Raw genomic sequence first — 26,618 nt, forward strand, 5'->3', positions numbered from 1 at the left:
CCCCTCCCTCCTCCCCACACCCTCTCTCTCCGCGCTCCTACCCAAACCTCCTTCTTCTAAACTTCTCCCCCCCTCTTTGCCCACTCCCCAATTCTCCCCCAGCCTAACTTCACCACCATGTCCCACCTCAATACCACCCACTCACCCTACCCCCCTCATGCCCTAACTGACAAACACCCCGCCCTCACCAAACATGGACCCAACTCGTGGACCATTTCTTACCCTCCCAACCTTTCAAAAAATGCCCAAACGAATCTTAAACATAAATACATTATCCGTCATCCTGAAACCCTAATTGAAGACAACTACCATAGCTCCACATTCCGCATCAAAACTAACTATATTTTCTACACCAAAAGCCCCTCCAAATGGAGGAGAACCTTTTTACACCACCTCTCAGTATCTAGTGCAATTAAAATCCCTCTGGGGTAACAAACTTGCCACTTCCCCTACTCCTCTTTTCCCAGGTGAAATAACCATTTCCGTCTACAAAACTGGAAACATCCTGATTCAAGCCTCAGAGCAGCACCTCACTATTTTGAGCACCTCTTCAGCACTCTTTCTAACCAGTTGTCACTACCTACTCCTCCCCCAACACCCTCTCAGTCCCAAAACCACTACGGGCTCCCCACATCCGCCCTAACTCCTAACCCTCTCCCTAACAACAGTGCCAGCAACAACTACTCCTACTCGGTCACACTCACTTGAACTCTCCACTGTCGCAATCCTAACCCCTCTGCCCCACCAGCCCCCTCTTACACTTCCCTCTCAACTCTCCTCAACCTCCCAGAGAGAAACTCCACACCCCCATGATACTCCTGCCCGTATGGACACATCTCTTTCCTTAACTCCTATTCTACCCACCTCCCTGGTACCAGCACTCCCTAATTCTCTAATACACTCCTCCAAATTCCCATGTCCCCTAAAGACCGCCAACCGCCTACACCCTATCACCTCCCTAGTACCTCATCTCCCCCTCTAAACCATCCCATAACGACCATAACCCCTCATATCCTTGCTCCTTCCTCCACAAACTATACCTCTACCAACTATGTTGCTACCACATCCCCCTTCGCCCTTCACATTCTCCCCCACCTCTCCCCCTATCCCCCTCACTCCCCTCCAGGCCCTCGCACATCACACCCATCCCTCACTCCCAACACCGGGCCACAACCCCCCTCCCCTCCCCTGGCCTTTCCCACTTCTCCTTCAAACACTGAACTACCCACATTCCCCCCCCTGCAGAACCGCCCATTCCAAGCTGTCAACCTTCTCTCCATACCCACTCCGTCCCTAACTCCCCCTCTATTCCAGCCACTTTCACTTCCCTCCTCTCCAACCTCAACCAGACACTTCGTAACTTGGACCTCAATCTCTCTACCCTAGCTACTAAACTTACCCGACTTAGAAAAGATTTCAATCGGTTTGAATCCTACAAACCCATAACCCGCCCCTCTTGGCCCTCTGCCCCACGTGCTAGCCTTCAAAAACACTCATATCCCAAACATTGGTTAACAACGCCTCTCCTCACCCGCTCTCACAGACCCCTTTGAACCTCGAATACCTACTCCGCCCGACCTCTCTGACCTCTGGAACGCCTACCTTAACAATACCCTGCCTAAAGATCTTATCCCCTCTAACTCCAATATTCCTGTCATCTTGGGGACTAGCAGAATCCCTGAGTCTCCTAGCTCCCCCAGATCCACCACAACTCACCAGCATTCAACTTCTCCCCACCCCATCACCAACCCAAAAACACCTTTCCTGCATGCTCGTGAACTGCCGCTCGGCTGTCCAACATGCGACTGAAATCTCAGAAACCAATATTAACGAAGATACCGACTTTGCCTTCCTCACTGAAACCTGGCTTAAAGACCACTCTACACCCATCATTGACCTTCTGCCCCCCACCCCCCTGGATACTCTATTCTCAGAAAAGACAGACCTGAAATAGTAGGGGTGGTCTAGCAATCATTTTTAAAGAAAAACTACAACTCTCGCCAATTATTAACACTGACTACACAACCTTTGAATGCTTAGGAGCCGAACTTAAAATGAACCCCCCCTCCCATTACACATTCATAACATCTACCACCCTCCGGGTGAACCCCTTCCCTTTGTCGAAGAACTATCGGACCTCTTAACTAAATCGCTATTTCCAACTCCAAAAATCTTTTCCTAGGAGATCTTAACCTTCACTGGAATGAACATGATGACCCTGCAATCAACCTTCTCAATAACCTTCTTGAGATCAGCGACCCCAAGCAACTTTGCCACTCCCTACCCACGCCAAAGGAGCTATTCTAGACGCCATCATCTCCACCCCTGATCTGATATCCTTATTCAACATCAGCCCTATCGACTCGTCTGACCACCATCTTATTCTGTTTACTATCTCCATTCCAGCCCCACCTGCCCTCATAAAAAACAATAAAACTACAATGGTGACCAGAAATCTTAAGCAAATCCCCCACGGTGCACTGGAACGTAAACTCCAATCCCAACTCAGCCTCATCCCCCCTTCAAATGCAAATGATCTCACTGAGCACTTTAACAAAACTGTCTCTGTGTCTCTGAGGTTTTAGACCAACTTGCCTCTCTGAAAATTAAAATGCTAAAAAATGATCTCTCTAAATCATGGTTCACTCTAGACCTTAATAAAAAAAAGATGCTCACTGAGACTGGCTGAAAAAACATGGAGACAACAACCTTCCCCATCCCATCTTGCTCTCCTTAGAATTGCAAGATCCTCTTAAGAAAAACACACATCTGTACGGAAAAAGCATAATTTTTTCGTCTACAACTCGCTCATGCCAAAAACAGACCTAGAGAACGGTTCAACATTATTAGAAATCAAACCTCCCCTGCACCCCTTAACCCGATGGCCTCCACTAACAAATGTGAAGAAATTGCCAACTTTTTCAATGAAAAAATCACAAAAATTGACCGTACTTTCCTCAACACTTAACCCTCGCTCACCCCTCAACCTCCCTTGGACTTCACACCTTTTTCAACCCTCCCCTTGAAAACACCCCTGACTCCCTCACTCCTCCTCCCATTGCATTCCCCCACGAACCCCTTCCCACTATCCTACCGCTCGAAAACAACGCCTCTTGGCATAATTTCCACTCCGTCTCCGAACAGGAAGTCTTCAACATCCTAGCCGAACTCAAACCATCCTCCCACACTAAAGACCCTCTCCCTTCTGCACTCGTCCAAGATCTCAAACACATCATTGTCCCCTACTGGACCAACATCATTAATACCTTACTCTCAACAGGGAATGTTCCTATCTCCCTACAACTCAATCAAATCACTCCCATCCCCAAAAATCCCAAGGCTGACTCTAATGACCCTAACAATCTCCGCCCTATCTCCAACCTTCCCCTCCTCTCCAAAGCCCTCGAAAAGTATGCCCTACTCCAACTGGACAAACACAGTGCGTCATTCAACCTTCTAGACCCCCTTCAATCTGGCTTCCGCAAAGGTTTCAGCACTGAAACTGCACTGCTAAACATAGTCGACGATATTTACTTAGCCCCGGCCAAGGGCGAGACCTACCTTCTCATCCTTCTTGACATCACCACTGCATTTGACACAGTTTACCACCCAACCTTACTTAATACACTTAAAGATCACTTCGGCCGGAGTGGCACTGTCCTTAAATGGTACACCTCCTATATACAACATCGAACCCAACAAATTAAAATTCAAAACTGCCTCTCTAGCCTACCTTCTGTCTCCCTAGGTATCCCTCAAGGATCCATCCTCTCTCCTGCCCTTTTCAACCTCTTAATGGAACCCCTTACCCTTATTCTCAAACAAGAAAACATAAACTATCACCTGTACGCTGATGACACCCAACTGTACTGTAAAATAAAATTCATGCCAATATCCTGCACCTTAACACTGCACTAACCAAAATCCAAACATGGTTCCACATCAGCCATCTTAAATTCAAGTCTAACAAAACTGAGATCATCCTCTTCTCTCCCAAAAACAACCCCCTCCCCATTCAAACATGGATCGCTGACCTTAATGCCCTAAACTGCTCTCTCTCCCTCGCCGAATCTGTCAAATCACTCGGCATCACCATCAACAATAAACTCACACTAAATTCCCATGTAAAGAACTCAGTAAAAAAGTGCACTTTTCACACTCCGGCATCTTAAAAAAATCAAACCATTTATTCCAGCTGAAGACTTCAAATTAATTATAGATTCTCTTGTCCTATCCAAAATCGGCTACGGATAAGCCCTTCTCTCTGGTACTCCCAAAATCCACCTTGTCCCCATCAAATCCGTCCTCAACCTTGCAGCCAGACTAACAACAGACTGTAAACATTTTGACTGCATCTCCCCTGCCCTCAAGACCCTCAAATGGCTCCCCATTGAAGGCAGATCGTCCTATAAAATTGCCTGTATCACACACAAAGCCCTCTATCAGAAGACTCCAACCAACCTAGCATCTAAACTCAAAAAAGCTGGCTGTGCCCGAACACTGAGAAGAACCAACACTCTTCTTCTCATTCCCCCGTACTAAAAAAAAAACACCTAGAAATCCAGCTCCTACTCTGGCAAGGCCCCAACCATCTGGAACGCCCTCCCCAAAGACATTCAATTCAATCCCTCCTATGCCAGCTTCAAAAGAAAGCTTAAAATTCACTTTCTCAGTAAATCCCTGATCTCCTTTCTGACTAATTTCCCTCCTCCTTCTTTAGGTTACTCTGCCTAACCCCCACATTCACTCACCCCCTCCTGACACCCTCCTCACCCCCTCACCCTCATTAGACCCTCCCACACCATACTATGTCCTCCTTGGCATACTGTAATATTATTATTTATAACAGGATTCTGGTTCTTTCAATTGGTTTTCTGTTTATCTTATATGTACTCTGCTTACTATATACTCGAAATTGTTCCTTTTATTTTGTCTGACCACCTGTATAATTTTTGTTTCGTTTATTGCTATTGTTGTTTTCTTGTTTATTCCATATCTGATGTAAAGCACTCTGATACCCTTGGGTGGAGCTAGCGCTATATACAACTTTCAAAATAAATAAATAAATAAATATCTGCCACATTCTTTGCCATCCGGCTGATGTCGTCCCACCTCTTGTGGCAGTAGGTGCGCCGTCGGTTAGATACCCCCAAAGCTCGCACCTTTACTGCAATGGCCCTCCACACGGCCTTTCACTGGTGTACCTTGAGCTGCAAGCATGGGAGACAAGAGGGGGAAATGATAAGTGACACAGTGTCATCTACCAACATCTATCAGTACAGTAGCAAGACACAGACTCATTACCAAATCTGATCTCTGTCCATCCCACCTTGGGGTACATCTCACATGGGCACTCTGCATGGGCTAAGCTGATGTGATTGCATGCATTTATGAGGGCCTACAGAGTCCCTGCACATCTCACACACATTCAGGATGACAGCACTGAACCCCCTATTTGGCTTGCACACATCTCCAGTCCTATGCATGTCTGGCCACAACATACATCACATATCGACCTGTGCCTTTGGCTTGACTCACCACGTGCAAGACTGTGCCACACTCAATGTGCATGCCCTATGAATATATCAGTATGTCATGTGTGTGGCATTAGGGGACATGGAGTCTCCAACAAAATATAGATCTACACAAGTGTGGGCTTGTGCATTTATACAGGGCAGAGATGGTGCATAGTTGGATTACACTGTGAGAAAACAAGAGTAAGTACACAGTAAGTGCAATGATCTGATCTCGTCTTGGTGGGCGTGCGCTGTGCAGAGCATCTGGGCTCACATGGAGTTGGACAACAGGGGCAGACATAGCCATTCAGCCAAGCAATTACTGTCCTGGGACCTGCATGGCCAACACACTGTGTCACTGTATGGCTGACAATGCAACACACTTCACTCAGACCTACAACTGCAGGCAGGGAAACCTGTGACATTGGGACACACATTCCTTCCCCCTGGAGACAGCATGTTTGTGGAGATGAGGCAAGCTAATGCCCAGAGTTGCCGAGTGTGATCCCTGGTTAGAGTAGGCACCGAGGCGAGAATTATCGAGTCCGCTGACCCTGGTCCACGACCCTGCCGCGTCGGGAATTGAACCCTGGTACCGGGCTGTCCTCTGCTTCCGGGTCTGCCGCCTCTAACTAGTGAGCCACACCACTCCAGGGGGTCTCAGGCAGCAGTCCCTGGAGGCAGCAGCAGATGAGGGGTCTCAGGCAGCAGTCCTTGGAGGCAGAAGCAGGTGAGGGGTCTCTGGCAGCAGGCTCTGTGAGCAGTGGAAATGTGAGGCTCACTCCCACACATATATAACCCCTTGGGGTTGTGACAAAGGTGCCAAGCTGCAACAATAGGTTGTCCCGGTCTGCCTCCTTCAGAAGCATCCAATTAACAACCCCTGCGGTGGCGGTGCACGCCTACCGCGATTTTAAAATTGCATCATGGCACCGCAAACATCGATCCCATTGGCTCTAGCGCTTGCTCAATGGCGGGGATATACCGCAGGGGCCCGGGGTGCGCTACCTCGATGTTGCATCTTTCAAAATCATCCAATGACTGTTTCTGCGGTGGCGGTGAACGCCTCCAGCGCCTTGAGACCCTAACGGGTGAGTAGCGCGCCTTACAAATGCTGTTGATTGATTGATTGATACTGCGATGTTCAAAATTGCATCATGCCACCGCAAACATCGATCCCATTGGCTCTAGGCCATGCTTCATGGCGGTGAGACACCGCCGGGGCTAGACTGTAGCTACCACGATTTGGGTGGTGGAGCATGCCAACCGCCATTTGAGCATGTCTCCATGCCAATGACTACTGCACCTGTGTCATGGGGTGTGCTGGTGACACACCGCTGGGGACAGTCTGTAGCTACCGGGAATGGGTGGCAGAGCATGCCAACCGCCATCTTTCCATGTCCCTATGGCTATTACTACCGCACTTGTGTGTATGGGGGGTGCTGGTGACACACCACTTGGGCAAAGCGGTAGCTACTGCGATTTGGGCCACATACAGTGGCAATGTCCATCGGGAACACTTCAACAGTGCACAGTGACCACATGGTGAAGGGCACATCATCGTGCACACAATGCCAATGTTCCATTGACTCCACATGTGCCTACATGTGCCATGGTTGTGTGTGTGTGACGTACATTGGTCTGTATTCCCTAACATGTAATGCATTAAATGGTTGATGAGGCAGGACAGTGTTGTAGTGGACTCTACACTATGTACAAATATCATTGTGTACATATTGTCGGACAGTAATGACCTCGGCAAGGCTTGTCTCACTGTATGATGTAGTTACTTACTTGTGCAAATCTGTCTGCTCATATACGCAATTGTCAGTTCACCGCCAACTGTGGTCATTGTGTTGTGGAGGTGTGCCAAGTTGGAATGATGCATTGAGGTGTGACTGGTACAGTAGATGAGTATGAGACAGTGGTGTTGATTTGTTACACATTGGCTGGATGCCACGCTCCCAGGCATGCTTATGTGAAATGTGGCCACAAAACTATGTGCATTCACATTGACCTATGTGGTGTATGAGGCACTTGTGTATTGTAAATAGAGAGGTGTGTCCTCTGTGTGGTTCAAACCCATGTGACCTGGTGTGTGACCATGTGACCTGGTGTGTCACTCATTTGTCTAAGTCAGTCTGTGTCTATCCTGTGTCATCTTGTACGGGATATGCTGTGGCCATCTCATGATAGATGTCATTGACATGTGTCCATTTTGATCTCACCTAGGAGGAGGACAAATCTGATTTGTCACTTGACACTGCAGGGGCACATGGAGGATGTGGCGATTATTCGCAAATTCTGTCTAGATAGAGCCACCCTTAAGACCCTTTGTGATATATTGGAGCCCCACCTGCAGCCTCGCTGGACATATCCAACAGCTCTTACCCCAACTTATAAAGTGATGGCAGCCCTCCATTTTTTGCCACTGAATCCTTCTAGGAGACCGTGGCCAGCGCTGGTGGGATGTCTCAACCGATGTTCAGTATGGGGCTGCATGATGTTCTGTCCGCCCTGATGAGGTACAATGACAGATATATCCATTTCCCCAGAGGTGCTGAATTGGCTGCAGTGAAGGGAGACTTCTATCCCCTTGGGCACATCCCCCATGTTGTTGGTGCCATAGATTGCACACATGTCGGTCTTGTGCCACCACAGGCAATTGAGCAAATGTTTCGTAATCGAAAACATTACCACTCCATCAATGTGCAGGTGGTGTGCCTGGCAGATAAATCCTCTCACATGTGTGTGCCAGATTCCCCAGATCAGCCCATAACTCCTACATCTTGAGGAGTAGCATTGTGCCCCGTCTGATGGCTAATCTGCTTCCCGAGCGTGCATGGATTGTGGGTGAGTATGGTTAGTCGTATGGCTTGCTGGGTGTGTGACCTGCTGACCTCTGCCTGTGTAACATTGCAATGTCTATTTGTCATACTGTAGCTTAGTTCCTATTTTCCCAATAGGCTCTGCGCATTGGAATAACATAAACGATAGTTTAGACGTAGGACTGAGGTATACTAGGTCTCTATTGAATATGTTAGACTTAATTTAGGTTTGCCAGCTAGCTCAGAGGTCACTAGAAACTTTCTCGAATGAACAGGAAGGAGTAAACTTCCCTGATTAGACAAGAAGGGATTCAGCTTCTGACAACCGCATAAGCATGACAACTTTCCTCCCCCAGAATAAGGAGTATATCTCCAGAGTCATGTGAAAACAATAGATAGCTATTTCACTCATTCAACTGTGCATACTTAGTTTCACCAGAGTGCAGAGAAATAGAGAGACAGGCGTTTTCAATAAAAGGTGTTATTTATTGAGCAGTCTTTTTTCTCATGCAAGAGAAATGAATTGCCACAATTGCAATACTTGTTATAAAGTAAAGTGCGTACAGTAAAAGGAGTGTTATAAAATAATACTGTAAAAGCATTGATATGGTTTCTGAGCCATATGATACTTAAAAGGTATAAATATATACAGTTACATACAATAATAAAAGTTTGACTAAACGTACTCAACTGGTGCTTCTAAATACGCCTACCCCGGTGTACTTAACCTAAGCCTAGTACTTGGGAAGGAGTAAATGAGCTGCAGTTTAAGTTAAGTTAGTTTTAGCCAAGAATCTGACCTAAGAATTCTCTACGGGTCTAATTAGCTCCGTACCTTGGTTTTAGAATGGAGGAGGTCTTGTATCTCGCTCTCAGGACTCGATCTCCCAGTAACCCGCAAGGGTGACTGGAAACACTGGAGCTGGATTTTCTCGGCAGGAGAAAAAGACAGCGTCTTTCTCAGTGCGTCAAATAGGAGGGACGGCTTCCTTCGGCACTCGCATCAGCTGGGTTTCGGATAAGTAGATAGCTGCTCTGCTCCACACCACCGTGTGTTGCTTAAGGCAAACGCTGGTATATTTATACCTGGAAGGTGCCGTGTTTGACGTAAGGTTGGACATAAGACGTCAATAAAAGATGTCACTAAGAACTGGCCGTTCTTTTAGTGCTCGCAGGAGTTCTAGGACAAATCAAAACAAAAGCATGGTAAATTGCAAGGTTGCTGGAGGTTTGGTTTGTTGAAAGAACTCGTTGTGCTCCCTAGGAGTCTAAGGAAGTAACCTTGCCGTATTTGGTTTGCATTGGCTATTACTAAATATGGATTTGATTCTTATGCCTTTATTAGGGTATGATTTGTTATAAGCACATAAGGGCATAAATCGTAAATATTTAATTAGGGTCCTAGATAAGATCACAACAATACCTAGGTGACTCTGCATATCCCAGCCGTCCATGGCTGCTGGGCCCACTGCAGAATCCTATGACCCCGGCTGATATCCGATACAATGAGGCTCATGGGAGGACACGTTGTGTGGTGGAGCGTACTTTTGGTGTGCTCAAGTCACGTTTCCGCTGCCTGGACAAAACCGGAGGTGCACTGGCATACTCACCCAGGAAGGTGTGTCAGATCGTAGGGGCATGCTGCATGCTCCACAACCTGGCTATTCGCAAGCAGATTCCCCTGCTCCTGGATGATGATGAGGACCCAAGGCCCCCGCCTGCACAACAACCTGAGTCCAGTGATGAGGACAGTGGAGAGGAGGAAGGTGGTGACATGCGTCAACAGCTCATCACTCGCTACTTCACTTGAAGGTGGGTGACGAAGTCCAACATATACATTGTCTGGTGAGATTGCTGTTGCCGTGAAGGGCTATGTGTGAATGGTTTAAACAGCCAGATGTAAAGCCACCTGTGTGTGGATATGTGACTGTGACTTCATCTGTTAAAGTATACAGGAAGTGTATGTTGACAATTTTTGCACATTGTGTTGTCTGCATGTTGGTTTATGTAGATGGTTGGCGTAGTGTACTATCTGTGATGCCACACTCACACGAGTGCATGTTGTTCTGTTGTGTTTCCCTAGGTGCCTATAACTTCTCCTTGCCTGAATACAGTACATACTTCTGATACGTTATGGACATTTTGAAGACTGTACATCCTGCACTAAAGACAATTCTGACACAAAGACAGTGTGTAAGGTATTTTATTTACAAAGTTGACATGTGAGTGGTGTGGCCAGATTTACATGGAGGTGATGATGGGGCAGTGGGTTGACAGTCATGGTAAGTGAGATGTAAGAGTAGATACCACTTTGATGTGAAGACCCAGCCCAACAAACAGGTGCCATTCACAAGGCAGTGTGGTGAAGGACAGTCCACACAGTCAATGCAGTGGGGAACAGGGTTGCCCTCACGGGTGGCGCCATGACTGGCGTTTGGCTGGTGCTTTGCCTCCAGAGACTCCCAGGCTCTTCTTCCAATAGCCTCTTGGTCGCTTGACTTGGGGGGACCCTGCTGTGGTGCCAGCGGCATCTGAGGACTCACCCCTCTCTGTGGCAACAGGGGAGGATGGTGAACTGTCATCCTGTTGCAAAACAGAGGGGGGTCGAGGTATTGGTTGGGACGCAGGCCTGTCCCTCAGTAACGCCACTTGCTGGCCCATGAGGACCACCAGTTGTCCAATGCGGGTATCGATGGACCTCATCAGCAGGAGGAGCTCACGTAAGAGATAGTCCGACCGGCCACTCTGTCCCTAGGCCTGTTTGTATGCACCAAGGACTGTGGTGATGTGTTCCAGGGATAGGGTCCCAGCCTCCTGGTGTCTGAGGGTGACCCTGGCCCTCCCTCCTGCCATGCTGCCACAGACCTGTTGCCTGTTGCCTCACCTCTGTGGGTCCCCGCACACTCTTCCTGCCATCCTCAGTTGTTGGTGTGGGTTGGACATCCCCTAGGACAGGGAGGGTGTTGCAGGTGGCACTGGTGGTGGTGGTGGCGGTGGATGCACAGGCCGTAACAGCAGGTATTTGCTGTGCAGTTGGTGTTTCAGCAGACGTGGTGGTGGGGAGGATAGGCTCCTGGGACCTGTTGCTCCCTGGCACACCAGATGGACCGACCTCAAGCTCATTGTCCAGAAAATCCTCAGAGTCTACGTCCGAGAGTCCAGGTTCCTTGGGGGGAGTTGTCCTCAGCAGTAAGTTCTTGGTCACCTGTGGATTAGATGGGGAATGCGGTACAAAAGGGGGTGGTGATGGACGGAGCATCTGAATCAATCAAACACTTACACCCAGTCAAAAGATCTGGGTTAAATCCATCACCGTTCTTTAGCCCACTCTGCCACCCCAGTTCAGACATGGCTATATGCAAATCAGTCTGACCCTGTGCCTCATGGGAACAGTCCAGCCCGAACTGCCAAGCCATGTCTTCCCTGGACCGGAAACAAGCTTCCCAGATCTTTTGACTGGGTGTGAGTGTTTGATTGATTCAGGTGCTCCGTCCATCACCACCCCCTTTTGTACCGTAGATGGGGAATGGTCATTGTTGTGCTCACTGCAAGCATTCTTTCAGCTGTGTGTCATCCACTGTCTGTACTCTACACAATTGACAGATCTTCACATTGTTTGCTATGTGCACTACTGTGTCTCATTACATAGTGCAGAGGTACATACATTACTTGTACATATTGTGATGGATGTATCAATGCATACCATGCAAATGGTACTGGAGTCACGTTCACAGGGACATGTTGCCATGTAGGGACCAGCACATCATCTTTTCATTGGTGTCACTTTGTTGGTTTGTCTGACCTGGCAGACGTCATATCTGGCCATGAACTGGCCAGTGTATTGAACTGCATGACTTTTTCCTATCTTGTATAGATTTAGATTTATGAGCCCACACATGCTTCCTAAATATTGTAATTGTCCTTGCTGATTAGGCCACTTGGCAATGCACTCATCAGTGTGTGCTGTGCATGGTTTTGCCCAGTCTTCCTTGTGCATGTATATTGGTGTGTCACTCTTTGTTATCTGTAACAGTTCCCTTTGCTTTCCTGTGTGCACACTGTGCGTGTCATGCAGGCTTGGTGTGCATATTTGTGCAATGATAGTGCTGCTGTTGCCGTATGGCATGCTTTGATTAGTGACAAATATGTGGGTGCACGTATGGCCTACCGCCCTTTTAGGTGAAGGTGAACACTGCAATGACTTCAGACTGCTTGTGGGTTGGAGGGAGTGCTTCGTCTTGCTCATCTGGGTTACAAGGTTCATGGGGGGATTAGTATTGCAGGTCTCCCATCCCTAAACAGCACAACCTGGGAAGATGGCTAACTACCTGTTAGATGGGGTGAACAATGCAATTGCTGACACATGCTTCTGGTTGGGTGGGAAGTGTTCTATCCTGCTCAGGGGTGGGACAAGGGGGAATGTCGGGAGTTGTAGTGCAGGCCTCACACACACCCACACCCCTCCCTGGAAGATGGCTTCCTACGTGTTGGTTTGTTTGGTGAACATTGCAATGGCTGCCACATGCTTGTGGGTGGGACATAGTGCTCTATCCTGCTGGGGTGTGGGCCAGGGATCATGCTGGGTATAGTTGTGCAGGTCTCCTAAACACCCTCCCAGCCAAGATGGCTACCTACCTGTTATGTGAGGGTGACTGCTGCAATGGCTGCCGCATGCTTGTGGGTGGGAGGGAGTGCTCTATCCTGCTGGGGTGTGGGCTAGGGAGCATGCTTAAAGTAGTGGTAAATGCCTCCTACCACCAAACAGGCCTCCCAGGCAAGATGGCTACCTATCTGTTGGTTTGTTTGGTGAACACTGCAATGGCTGCCACTGGCAGAACAAAAGTCATTAGGTCTCTATCGAATACACTAAACTTAATTGTGTGTGTGCCAGCTAACTCAGAGGTCACTAGAAACTTTCTCGAATACACAAGAAGGGATTAATTTCTGACAATCGCCTAAACATGACAGCTTTGTTTCCCCAGAATAAGAATATATCTCTCAGAGTCGTGGAAGCAATAGATAACTATTTTACTCAGTCAATTGTGCATGCTTTGTTTCTACAGAGTTGCAGAGAAATAGGGAGACGGGCGTTTTCAATAAAAGGGTTTATTGAACAGTCTTCTTTCTCATGCAAGAGAGGTGAACTGCTACAATCATTAGGCAGAATGCAAAGTATAATGAGTACAGTGTAAACAGTAATATGAAATAATACTGTAAGAGCATTGTATGGTTTCTAAGCCATATAAAATACATACATAAATGACATAGACTAAAATACTCAACTGGTGCTTCTAAAATACGCCTACCCCAATGTACCTAACCTAAGTCTAGTACATGGGAATAAGTAAGTATGATCTTTTGCATAGGTTTAGTTTTGACAAGAATCTACCAAAGGTTTCTCTAGGTTCTAATCAGCTCCATACCTTTTTAGAATGAAGGAGGTCTGACTCTGATATCTCTGTCTCTGGACTCGATTTCCCAACACCCCGCAAGGGGAGCCAGAAACACTTGAGCTGGATTCTCGGCAGAGAAGGACAGCTTCCTGATCAGTGAGTCAGCTGGGAACTCGGCTTCCTTCGGTACTTGCTGTCGCGAGCTGCATCAGGCAAGTAGGTCGTCGAACTGCTCCGAACCACCGTATCTTGCTATAGCAAGTGAAGGTATATTTATACCTTGAAGGTGATTAGGAATGCCATAGTTGACGTAAAGTCGGTCATATGAACGTCATGAATGAACCCCTGGGGAATAATTGTTCATTGTAAAGTAACTGAGTTATTGGAGAAATCATTATTCAAGCAAGGGAAAGTCCATAACGGCTTAAGCTGGTTTTCCAAGAAATCATTGTGACGTTTGATGAAAGGATGGAAGTAGCCATGCCTGTATTTGGGTAGCATGGGCTATGCATGAATAAGGGCTTGATTTTTATGCCTATATAAGGGCAACGTGAATTGTACCTATATAAGGGTATGAATCGGGAAAATTCAATCGGAATCTAAAACGCCACACAACAAGGCAACATGCTGGGAGTAGTTGTGCAGGCCTCCCACCCCTAAACACCCTCCCAGCCAAGATGGCTACCTACCTGTTATGTGAGGTTGAACACTGCAATGACTGCCACATGCTTGTAGGTGGGAGGGAGTGCTCTATCCTTCTGGTGTGTGGGACAGGGGGCATGGTGGGAGTAGTAGTGCAGGCTGCCTGTGCTCATGCTCCCATGGTAATATTGCGGGCTAAGTTTAGAGTAAATGGGAGTGAGTGAAGGTTGGATCTGTGGAAGAGGTTTTTGTGGATGTGTGGTACAGATGTATGGGACTTATCTTGGGTGGTGTGGGTTTTTGTTTGTGCAAGACAGTACATATCAGTGTGTTGGTTAACACTTGTTTGTAGTTACCGGCCTCCACTCCCCCAGATACTCCTGTGAGACTCTCTAGATGCAGTATGGCAAGCACCTTCTCCTCCCATGGTGTCAATGTTTTCGGCGGGATGGGAAGGTCACTGCCAGTCTGGTTAGCTAGTTCTTGCTCTTCCTCTCTTTGACAACCCTCTTGAGATCATGCCACTGCCTCATGGTCTCCTTCTTGAATCGCGGGCTGTTCCATACTGCATTGACCCTTTGTACTGTCCTTTCCCACATCTGTGTCCTTGTGGCTAATGGTGTCTGTTGGACCAAGCTACCAAACAGTTGTGGTTCCACTCTGACTATCTCATTGACCATGCTGTCAACTCACTCTCTGTGAATCTAGGCATTTTATGTGTGGACATGGTGCGTGGTGTGCAAAGTGTTTGTAGGTGCAGAGGTGTGGGTGGTGGGTGTGGTGTTGATGTGTATGGTGTGTTATGTGCTGGGGGCTTGTTGGTGCTAGTGTGATGGTGGTGGGGTGGTGGTGGTGGTGTTGAGTGTGTTTTGTTCTTTTGCATCCCATGTCTGATCTGGTGGATGACCTTCTCTTCTGGAGTGTTGCAAAGGATTGTGGTCAGTGAAGGGGCTTGTTTTATGCTCAGCTATGTGGGTGTGTCCAAATGGGGTTTTGCTGTCAGGTGTGTTGTGGGTGTTGTCCTGGGAATTGTATGTTTCTGTTTGGTATATATGTGTTTCATTATGATCTGTTTTGTGTATATTTGGAGGGCTTGGAAACTTTGATTTGTGCAATGTTTGGCATTATTGTGGGGTTTTGGCATTGTCTGCCATGTTTTGCAAGGATCGTCCATTGCGGAGACTGTGCAGCAGCTCTTCTGCTGGCTCTATCATTCACTGCAGTGTGTAACCGCAGCGGACGGAAAGAGCGGTTCGTACCACGGGACCATCGGCGATATGCTAATTTTCCATGCGGTGTCTCCGCTGTGCTTGCGGTGGGTTGTAGATTTTCCGCTGTGTTTCCAACCTCCGCGGTCGGATTTTGGACATCACTGCCCGCGACGGGCGTTTTTTCTTGGCCCGCTTCTACCGCAGTCGGACTTTTTTGCCAGTTGTTAATAATTTGACCGCCGTTTTTTCCACGGTCCCGGCGAGCGGTTGTTTTACGCTTCCATGGCGGTCGGGGTGATTTTTCGATCGCCAACCTAATGGGCCCCTAAGTCTGAATGTGGAAATCTTCACTGCGACTATGTCCAGCAACTCTTAATGATAACGCCTCCTCCTCAGACACCGCTGGCTGCCTTGCTATATTGAATTTTACCTTCTCAGAAATGTTGTTTAGGTCGAAGGTAAGCAGAGCCCGGGACCAATCCACTTTTTGTATCCACACCATGCTCTATTCTTTTCTAATTTGCCCTGGTCTTGGGCGACTAGATGTCCTCGGTTGCTGCTTTTATCTTTTAGGCACTATTTTTCACTTTAAACTTTACATATTCATAACTCCATCGCTACTTATTGGATTTTTGATGTTTTGGTGTCAATTCATTAAAATGTAATCTATGTTTTTTAAATGGTGTGTGATTTTTCTGTTACTGTGTTTTTACTTTATTACTGTGTGAAGTGCTGCATACATACTTTACACTTTGCCTCTAAGTTATTGTTATTGTTATTATTGTTAACTGGGATTTACTTAGCGCCAAATCACCGTCAGGTCTCTAGGCGCTCATGACAAAGACAGTAACAACAACTGAATAGATAAACAGAAGGTACATATGTGACAACATTTCTTAGATAGATCAGAAAGCTTCCTTAAACAGGAGTGTTTTTAACGACTTCCTAAAATGCAAAAGGTTTACTTCTTTACGGAGAGACTCCGGTAGTTTGTTCCATATCTGTGGGACCTGAACAGAGAAAGATCTCCCTCCCTTAGTTGCCATTTTAAAACGCGGACAAGACAACAATTGGGGGATAGAAGACCTAAGCATTCGTTTGGGATTATAGACCCCAAGACGTTCTTTTATATAGGCAGGCGCTTGCCCATAGATTGCCTTATGGGCAATGCATAAACTTTTGAACTCCACCCTTTGCTTTATGGGGAGCCAATGTAGCCTGCGCAATAATGGAGAGGCATGGGTCTGTCTAGGTAGTCTAAAAATTAATCTCGCTGCATCATTCAAGGTTACCTGCAAGTGATTAGTCAGTGTTTTTGGCAGACCTAAGTAAAGGGCGTTCCCATAGTCTATCCTTGAAATTATTGTAGCCGACACAATGGTACGGAGCATAGTTAAAGAAAGTAGGGGAACTAGCTTGAGTAGCTGCCTAATTAGGTTAGTACAGGTCCCGACAACAGAAGATATCTGGCTAGCCATTGTCAGCTCATGGTCGATCTTAATACCAAGGCTTTTCACATTGGGACACGGTTTCAGGGTGGGGCCAAGTTCCTGGGGCCAGAACAACTCACTCCAGTTCGAGGCAACAGTTGAAACCACCAAAACCTCTGTTTTTTCCGGATTTATCTGCAGCGAATTTGCCATCATCTAGCTAATCGTATGTCTAAGTATATTCTGGGCCTGGACTGTGCAGATGACGTGTTATCAATACTCAGTAGCAACTGAGTATCGTCGGCATAATTAAAGATTCTGCAACCCATACTAGCCAAAGAATCGATCAATGGTTGCAGGTAAAGATTGAACAAAAGTGGGGACAGTGCAGAGCCCTGTGGGACTCCGCACTCAAGAGTACCCACCTCGGATATACAATCCCCTAACTGAATCCTCTAAGTCCTCCCCGAAAGAAAGGATTTCAGCCACTGGTGGGTTAAATCCTTTATCCCAAACGCGGCCAGTCTGTCCTGAAGCAGAGCATGGCTGACAGTATCAAATGCAGCTGAAAGATCTAAAAGTATCAGGGCACTTGGTTTCTTACTGTCAGCCATGCATCTGAGCTCATCCTTCGCTGAGAGCATTACTAACTCGGTGCTGTGATGTATGCGGTACCCTGCCTGATACTCCTGGAGTAGAAGGTGTAACTCCAGGAATGAGGAAAGGGACTTCAGCACATGTTGTTCCAAAATCTTGGACAAAAAAGGCAGCTCGGATATTGGCCTATAGTTTTTTAGAATAGCTAGGTCAGCCCCCAGCTTTTTTATCAAGGGCTTGACTCGTGCTTCTTTAAAGCTAGCTGGTAGAAGGCCAGTATCTAATTAATTGTTTAAAAGGGAGACAATGTGGTCCTCTACAACAGGGAGCGCGAGACAGAAGACACTGGGGGGACATGGGTCTGTAGGGGAACCTGACTTGGTCCTACTCATAAGCTGCCCAAGAATTGTAGAGTCTATACCTGGAAACCTAGAGATGGTGGATTTCGGGGGAGCTTGAGAAACCTGTAATGCAGAGGGACCACTGGAGGTACTATACTTAATATCAGACAGAATCGTTACCACTTTCTCAAGAAAGTAACGTTGAAAGGTGTTACAATCTATCATTATTTTTGACTTTTCTTCTTTCTTGCTCAGTTCTTTTAGGATTTTAAAAGTTTCTTTCTGAATATTGTCTGCATTATTTATACGGGTTTCATAATATTCACCTTTTGCTAACACGATAAGCTTTTTATATAAGTTCAGAGATATTTTATACTGTTCCTGATCTATACAGTCTTTTGTTTTCCTCCAGCATCTCTCAAGATGGCGAAGCTTTCTTTTATGTTCCCTCAGAGGCGGGGTAAACCATGGGGCACCTTTTCCAGCACCCTTTATTTTCTGTACCCTTTCAGGTGCTATCTGGTCAATGGCCTGTCTAAGATTCCACGCTATGACCTTATAGTCCTGATCTAGATCCCCATAAGAGGCCAATGGTTGAATATATTTAGGAAGGACATCACTTAAGGCCTTAGAATTAACTTTTTTCCATTGACGTACTTTTTTGGTTTTTAGGGGTAGTTGAAACAAGTGACTGTCAATAGGGACGTCACAATGAAGTAGATAATGGTCTGACCAAATACAGGGTAGAATATTCGTAAGGACCACCTCTGGATCAGAGGTCCAGATTAGGTCAAGGGTGTGACCCTTAATATGTGTTGGAGCATCTACAAGCTGGTCAAGGCCCAGTGAAGTCATGAAGGTCTCCAACTGTCAAGTTTTCAAGTCTTTACGGGACCTGTCCCAGTGGACATTAAAATCTCCAGTTTCCAAAACTTTTTTATATCGAGTACAGATATCTGAAATAATGGGGGCAAATAATTCGTTGAACACGGAGGTGCCTTTTGGCGGGCGATAAACAGTGAGAACAATAAAGCAGGTATTGTTCAAAGTGATCTTCACTCCAAGTATATCCGCTGAGTCTACTGTTTCAGCTAATAATATTAATAACTGTTAGATGTTTTTTAAACAGAATTGCTACCCCCCCCCGAACATAATCAGCACGATTGTGCCAGATAATGTCGTATCCATTTGGGAGGATTCAAAAAGGGGGTGGTGATGAACAGAGTATCTGAATTAAGCAGACCACTCTTACCCAGTCAAGAGATCAGGGCTTGATCCATCACCGTTATTTAGCTCACTGCATCACCCCAGTTCAGAACCTGGCTATATGCAAATTAGTCTGACCCAGTGCCTCATGGGAACAGGGCAGACCAAACTACCAAGCCAATTCTTCACCGGAAAGGAGACAAGCTTCCGGGGACCGGTTTACGGCATTTCAGCCGTCGTCGGCCCGGCTTGCTTGAATCCTGGTGGTGCAGTGAGCAAGGGACACATGTCTGAGTATACCCTGCCACACTTGTGGTGGCCAAAAACGATTCAAAAAGGGGGTGGTGATAAACAGAGTGTCTGAATTAAGCAGACCACTCTTACCCAGTAAAGAGATCAGGGCTTGATCCATCACCGTTATTTAGCTCACTGCATCACCCCAGTTCAGAACCTGGCCCTCGCTGCCATTGCACGCAAACACAACATCAACATCATCTCCTACACCGATGACACCCAAATGATACTCTCCCTCACCAAAGACCCAGCTACAGCCAAAACCAACCTCCAGGAAGGAATGAAAGAGGTCGCAGAGTGGATGAAGCTCAGTCGCCTGAAACTGAACTCAGACAAGACGGAGGTCCTTATCCTCGGACAATCTCCATCGGCCCAGGACGACACCTGGTGGCCCATAGCACTGGGCTCCGCACCAACATCCACGGACCACGCATGCAACCTGGGATTCATCCTGGACTCCTCCCTCACGATGACCAAGCAAGTCAACGCCATCTCATCATCTTGCTTCAACACCCTGCGTGTGCTCTGAAAAATCTTCCGTTGTATCCCCACTGAAACTAGAAAGACCGTCACCCAAGCCCTCAAGACGAGCCAACTGGACTACAGAAACACCCTATACGCAGGAGCCACTGCCGAACTTCAGAAACGACTACAGCACATACAGAACGCCTCCGCACGACTCATCCTCGACATCCCCCGCCACAGCCACATATCCCCCCACCTGAGAAACTTGCACTGGCTCCCCGTCAACAAGAGGATCACGTTCAGACTCCTCACCCACACACACAAAGCGCTCCATGACAGAGGCCTCGAATACCTCAACAGCTGCCTCTAGTTCTACACCCCCACCCGCCAGCTCCGCTCCTCCAACCTCGCCCTCGTCACCGTCCCTAGAATCCGCAGAACCACCACCGGAGGAAGATAGTTCTCCTACCTGGCAGCCAAAACATGGAACTCCCTCCCGGCACACCTACGACTGACCCAGGACCATCTCACCTTCAGGAGATACCTCAAGACCTGGCTACTCGAGCAGTAAGCGACACCCCCCCCCCCGCCCCCCGCTTCAGCGCCATGAGACCCTTACAGGTGATATCCATATACATACACAGCTGGGCACACAGAAAGGAATAACACACATACATGATAGCATTGCACAGCCTGCATGGAAACCTGTGCACAGAGTCACACTCTGTGCTGGCAGTTTCCCCCTACCTGACATGCGAACAATGTAACCAACAATTGAAAACCTGGAAAATGAGAACTGCAACACTGGTTAATTTGACAACACAGATGCCACAAGTATCAGTGTCAGAAAGAACTGAAGTCCCAGTCACCCCTGTGAAAAAAGAGTAGGCGAGCAAAGACCTTGGAAACTTTAAAGTGCCACATAGAGCATGGGGCACAGCCAAACATATGCACACACAGAAATAACTATATTCAGTAAGGACACTGACAAAACAGAAAACAGGAGTAATTGTCTTTATTCACATGTTGCATAGATAGGCACCAACAACAGAGAAGAGCAAGGCACAAAATGCACAGCATACCCATTATAATCTGCCTAGGCAAGGGAAAAACTGGAAGGCCAGTGGCCAGTACAGGGTGCACAGCAAGTACATGAAAGGCTGCACAGGGAGGAGTCCAACCCAGCAGAGCAACAGGGCCAGTGGGCAGTTCAGGGTGCACAGCAAGTACATGAGAGGCTGCACAGGGAAGAGTCCAACACAGCAGAGCAACAGGGCCAGTAGGCAGTTCAGGGTGCACAGCAAGTACACGAGAGGCTGCACAGGGCAGAGTCCAACACAGCAGAGCAACAGGGCCAGTGGGCAGGTCAGGGTGCACCGCAAGTACATGAGAGGCTGCACAGGGAGGAGTCCAATACAGCAGAGCAACAGGGACAGTGTCCAGGGCAAAGTTCACAGCAAGTACATGAGAATCTGCACAGGCAAGGGCAGAACACACAGTGGGCATGGCAAAGTGCAGAGCGAGGACATGAGAATCTGCACAGGGAGTTTGTATGACTGTACCCTTCCATGGGCAGCAACACAGTCTGGGGTAGAAATGGGCAGAACAGGCCGACCTGTGAGAGAGACAGGTGTGTGAGGGGGACTAGCACTCACACTTGGCTGTCAGGTGGACTGTGAGCTGGCTGTGTGTCGGGATATCAAGAGCACCTGCTTGGCAAGAGAGCGGCCCAGGTGAGGTAGGGCTATCAGTGGCATGGCAAGCCGGAGGGCTGCTTGGACCAGGTGGTGTAGTGGCACGTGGAGGTGGAGTCATGCAGACCTGAGACACAGTGTTGGTGTGAGAGGTTTGAGGGGTGCCCTTCCACTTCTTGGGAATCCAAAATGGCTTCCCTGTACTGGGGTTAATGGGAACTGGTCTTGACATAACAGGCACACACATCAACAGAGATGCATCAGGTGCAGACACTGGCACTCCCTCTGGTGACGTGCTGGATCCTGCAGAACGCTTCATCTGGCTATGCCTATGGCTCTCCTTACCCTGTTTGCCAGGTGTACCCCCTACAGTGCTCTCCTTCCCCTGTTTGCCGGGGTAGCCCTTACAGTGCCCTCCTTCTCCTGCTTCACTGGGCTTGGAATGGGAGTCGATGTGGTGGGGGAATGTGGCCCTTAGCCCTTCCTAGGTGTACCCTTGCCATAAAACTCCTCCTCGATGGGCACTGAAACTGCATGCCTTGCTTTGCGTGAAGTTTAAGGACAGGAGAGTCCTTAGCTGAGGATGCCTCTGAGACATGTGAGCCTGAGGTCTGCTTCTTTGCTTTTTGTGCCTTGCCTTTCCCTGACGGGCTCTTGTCTTTGCAATCTGGAGTGGCTTTGCTCTTCAGTGGGGATGGTATCTGCGGGCGGCACCACTTGGGTTGTTTCTGCTGGGTTCTCCTTGTGCTGTATCGTGACTGTAACGCATGGGAACCGTGGTCACTATCATCGGATGTGGCGACTAAACTGGGGGGTGGACAAAGGCCCTGGAGCAGGAATAGGAGTATGTTCCTGTTGAAGAGCATACATCACTGTGGACGACAAAACCTGGACAGTACGGTGCAGCCCACCCACGTCGGAGTGTATGCCCTCCATGTAGGCATCAGGGGGGACCGGTGCAGGGGCAGAGGTGCCAGGTGTGAATGTAACTCGTCCGCTCCTACTGACACGGACATCGGCAGCACCAGAGGAAGTGGATGGGAGGGTGGGCACTGGCCGCTGTGTTGTAGAAGATTATGCAGAGTCTCCATTCCCTGTACCCACCAACATGGATGCATCCCCGCTGGCATCTGATGATGTGGTACTTTGACTCTCAGGAGGGGATTCCTCTTGCATACTCCGGTCCCCCTCTGAGGCACTGGTGACCTCTGTGTCACTCGGCTCCTGTGCAGCTGTGGTGCTAGTCTCACCCCCACTGGTGTCTGGCTCCTGTTAATCTGTGACCACTGGCAAATCTGCATGAGTGAGAGATGAAGGGTCAGGTTAGTGGCATCAACAGGACAAAGCAATGCAATAAATGCAGTACAAAAGATTCCCAAATCCGCCTGTAGCGCACCACTCTCTGTAATCACATTGCAGCAACTCACTACATAGACCACAATAGTGTATGTTACCCTGATCACCTGTCTTGACTGAGCCATGTTAAGGCACCACAGCACAACACCCTGCCTGCGGCTGAAGTTTATCAGGCACAAAACGTGCTCTGCCCACACCTACAGACATGATGTGGGCACACCACTTGTTGCCACAGACAGACCTTGAGGGAACAGGATGGGACAACACAGACACCTATTACAACATGACAGTTCACAATGGCAAATAAGCCATGCAAAACACCATGTTGTACTACAGGGCCCAAAGACTAGTGCTCATTGTTGTCAGATGTCTCGGACTCAACATTCATGGTGCATGCAATGTACACATAGATGTAGTCACACTCAGATTGGGGACACTGCTGTACACTCCCAAATCGATTCCCCAGACTACCGCAATGCTGAATGACCATGATGAGCACAACACAAACAGCAATGGGACTGCACAGCAGGGAGGATCACCTTTGTAAGTACAGTTTGTGAAAATACATGACACTGCACTGCACCACTCCACAAACATCACATAGGCCACCGCTGGCACCGGCCCTGTACACATGCATCTGCTCCCAGCTAAAGTCCCCCTACCCAAATACTCACGCCCGCCTTGCTGATGATGCTCCTTCAGACATGCACCCAGCTCTGTATGAGTCACTGCCAAGATGCGGCCCATCAGTGGTGTCATGCTGCACCGTGCCAACCGCCCAGTGGGGGAAGCAGTCCCACTGTGCCGCTGCTTGCAAGTCCTGAGCTAGCTGAAATGCCTAGAACATCTTGCGGAGGCTGAGCGACGCGCTGAAGTTATACAGCACGTCAAGATCAGGTGATTGCTGAGGAACAATGAGTACATGGGGACTGTTCGTTGATGGTCCGTGTGACTCGCCCTGCTGACTTTGCCTTCTGCTGATGTCAAGTGTAGTGAAAGTGAGTCTGGCATCTATCCACTTTCCTGCCAGAGCTCCCTTGGTTGCTGAGTTCAGTCTGTTTATTGCTGAATGTGAACCCATTTTGCTTGCCTGCATTTGCCTCTTGGTGAGGTGAGGTATCCATTCTGGCCCCATCCCTCAGGCGATGAAGTAGAGGGCCCCCTGCCATGAACACTTGATAGGCCTGCCATGGAATGAAAAAGGGGACTGATCCATTCCCAGCATTTGGCGGCCATTTTGGAGTGGGTTCTACCTCTTGCATCCCACTCAGGAGCTGGCTTTATTTACCCTTCATGCAGATAGCCTTTCTCTTCCTGTCTCTCCTTATCCCACTCAGGAGCTGGCTTATTTTGCCCCTCGTGCAGATAACCTTTCTCTTCCTGTCTCTCCTTATCATTCTCAGCCATCAATCGCCCCTCCTATCTAACCCACTCACATGCACTTTAACTACTTGCTTTGAACTCTCACCTAGGAGATCCTCCCCTTTTGCTCTCATTTTCCTCTTCTTCCCCTTTATGCTTTCTTTCTCCTTATACCTCCTCGTTGCTTCTTATACCAAATCTGCCTTTAACTGAATGTATTGATACTATAACCTAGAAACTATTGTCTCTTTCACCTCACTGTCTTATCTGATCCATAGACATATGCACCATAACCCACCTGTAACGGTCTTAGGACCGACTAAATTCTTTGACACTCTGATCCTTTCCTGTCTCTCACAAATCTCACTCATACTCTCCTAGTCATTCGGCATTTCATCGGACTATGTATGCGCCATATACTGTCTGTCTTTTTACTATGCTTATATATTGTTGTTGTTTTTTTCACTACCTGCATTTCCACACACCTACCTATCCATTCTGTACTCCTCTCTGATTAACAAACTCTTCCCCACCCTTCTCCCATGGTGAAACACCACTGCCTACTGAATCTAACCTCACTCTAACCCTCCTGCACACCTCCTCTTAATCCCATACCCCAAACCACTGCCCCCCCCTATATGACTAGCACCGAACACCAGCCTGGGCTCCAACCGCTGCTTCTCTCTGCTCCCTATTGGCAACCTTCCAAATTTTAATACCCCGTCCACCCCTATCTTACACTAAATTCCTAATTCCCCCCTCCAACCCCGCCAATCCGTGTCATTCCTACCCCCTGGATTTGCTGCTGACACTCCCAAAACTTACCCCTCCCTCCTCCCCACACCCTCTCTCTCCGCGCTCCTACCCAAACCTCCTTCTTCTAAACTTCTCCCCCCCTCTTTGCCCACTCCCCAATTCTCCCCCAGCCTAACTTCACCACCATGTCCCACCTCAATACCACCCACTCACCCTACCCCCCTCATGCCCTAACTGACAAACACCCCGCCCTCACCAAACATGGACCCAACTCGTGGACCATTTCTTACCCTCCCAACCTTTCAAAAAATGCCCAAACGAATCTTAAACATAAATACATTATCCGTCATCCTGAAACCCTAATTGAAGACAACTACCATAGCTCCACATTCCGCATCAAAACTAACTATATTTTCTATTCCAAAAGCCCGTCTAAATGGAGGAGAACCTTTTTACACCACCTCTCAGTATCTAGTGCAATTAAAATCCCTCTGGGGTAACAAACTTGCCACTTCCCCTACTCCTCTTTTCCCGGGTGAAATAACCATTTCCGTCTACAAAACTGGAAACATCCTGATTCAAGCCTCAGAGCAGCACCTCACTATTTTGAACACCTCTTCAGCACTCTTTCTAACCAGTTGTCACTACCTACTCCTCCCCCAACACCCTCTCAGTCCCAAAAGCACTCCGGGCTCCCCACATCCGCCCTAACTCCTAACCCTCTCCCTAACAACAGTGCCAGCAACAACTACTCCTACTCGGTCACACTCACTTGAACTCTCCCCTGTCGCAATCCTAACCCCTCTCCCCCCACCATCCCCCTCTTACACTTCCCTCTCAACTCTCCTCAACCTCCCAGAGAGAAACTCCACACCCCCATGATACTCCTGCCCGTATGGACACATCTCTTTCCTTAACTCCTATTCTACCCACCTCCCTGGTACCAGCACTCCCTAATTCTCTAATACACTCCTCCAAATTCCCATGTCCCCTAAAGACCGCCAACCGCCTACACCCTATCACCTCCCTAGTACCCTATCTCCCCCTCTAAACCATCCCATAACGACCATAAACCCTCATATCCTTGATCCTTCCTCCACAAACTATACCTCTACCCACTATGTTGCTACCACATCCCCCTTCACCCTTCACATTCTCCCCCACCTCTCCCCCTATCCCCCTAACTCCCCTCCAGGCCCTCGCACATCACACCCATCCCTCACTCCCAACACCGGGCCACAACCCCCCTCCCCTCCCCTGGCCTTTCCCACTTCTCCTTCAAATACTGAACTACCCACATTCCCCCCCCTGGAGAACCGCCCATTCCAAGATGTCAAACTTCTCTCCCTACCCACTCCGTCCCTAACTCCCCCTCTATTCCAGCCACTTTCACTTCCCTCCTCTCCAACCTCAACCAGACACTTCGTAACTTGGACCTCAATCTCTCTACCCTAGCTACTAAACTTACCCGACTTAGAAAAGATTTCAATCGGTTTGAATCCTACAAACCCATAACCCGCCCCTCTT

This window comes from Lissotriton vulgaris, chromosome 8 (assembly GCF_964263255.1).
Source record: "Lissotriton vulgaris chromosome 8, aLisVul1.2, whole genome shotgun sequence".
Taxonomy (NCBI): Eukaryota; Metazoa; Chordata; class Amphibia; order Caudata; family Salamandridae; genus Lissotriton; species Lissotriton vulgaris.